This window comes from Arachis duranensis, unplaced genomic scaffold (genome assembly GCF_000817695.3).
Source record: "Arachis duranensis cultivar V14167 unplaced genomic scaffold, aradu.V14167.gnm2.J7QH unplaced_Scaffold_11114, whole genome shotgun sequence".
Classification (NCBI taxonomy): Eukaryota; Viridiplantae; Streptophyta; class Magnoliopsida; order Fabales; family Fabaceae; genus Arachis; species Arachis duranensis.
The window spans coordinates 106,517-107,617 of NW_026263796.1; positions in this window are offsets into that span (position 1 = coordinate 106,517).

Consider the following 1,101-nt stretch of genomic DNA (forward strand, 5'->3'; position numbering starts at 1 on the left):
GTAATCACTCTACTCTTCCCTAGTCATGCTTTCTAAACATTGTTCTTCATCTAACTAATCAACAAATATTTAATGTACCAATGCACACATCATGAGGTCTTTCAAGGATGTAATGGGGCCAAGGCAAGGGTGAGGATATATGTATGGCTAAGTGATCTATAAATTGAATCTTTGAGTAACCTGAGCTATCACCTAACATATATACATTCTATATAGCTTCTAAAATCATGCCAAGCTAACCATAATTCCCATTTTTGTATAATTCCCATACTCATGTACCAAAATTTTTTTATATTTCTTTACTTTTATCACATGTGCATTGATCTTTATTAAAGCTTAACATTGGGGTAATTTTATCCCCTTATTCACTTACTTATTTATTGATTTTTTTTGTCTGAAACATAACTTATCAATGCACATGGATTTTCCATTATATATATATTTTTTCAATTTTGATTTTTCATGAGTAGGTTCCCAAATTCCCAATATTCAAATAAATTAGAAACATGATACATTCCCTTATTAACCTATGTTCCCACAGTTTCCCCACACTTAGTTGATACATAATCTCTATCTTAAGCTAACCAAAGATTCAATTTGGGATTTTTACTTTTGTTTTTCTGCTTAAGGCTAGTGATGTGGTTATAGAACAGAAGGGGGTTAAAAGGCTCAAAGTGGCTAACAAGGGTGATGTAAAGGGTAGGCTTATTTGAGATAAGTGAGCTAAAATCAAATAATGGCTTCAATCATATGCAAACATGTAAATACACTAAATATTGGACATATAGAATGGAACAAAGCAGAGATTGCAATTATAGAGAAGGAAACACACAAGAATAAAAATTTATGGTTAGATAATGTAACCATATAAATACACTCAAAATCTCACAGGTTGTGTGTTCTTTGGCTCAAAAACCATGTTCCAAATACAACTTCAAAACAAGTTTAACACAAACTCAAAAACCATGTTCCCAATGCAACTTCAAACAAGTGTAACAAAAATTTTATTCAAATTAGTGAAATGCTATAAAAAGTTTCTTGCAAAAGAAATTATTACTTTAATCAAGTGGTAAAATATGCAAAAATCAAACAAATATGCAA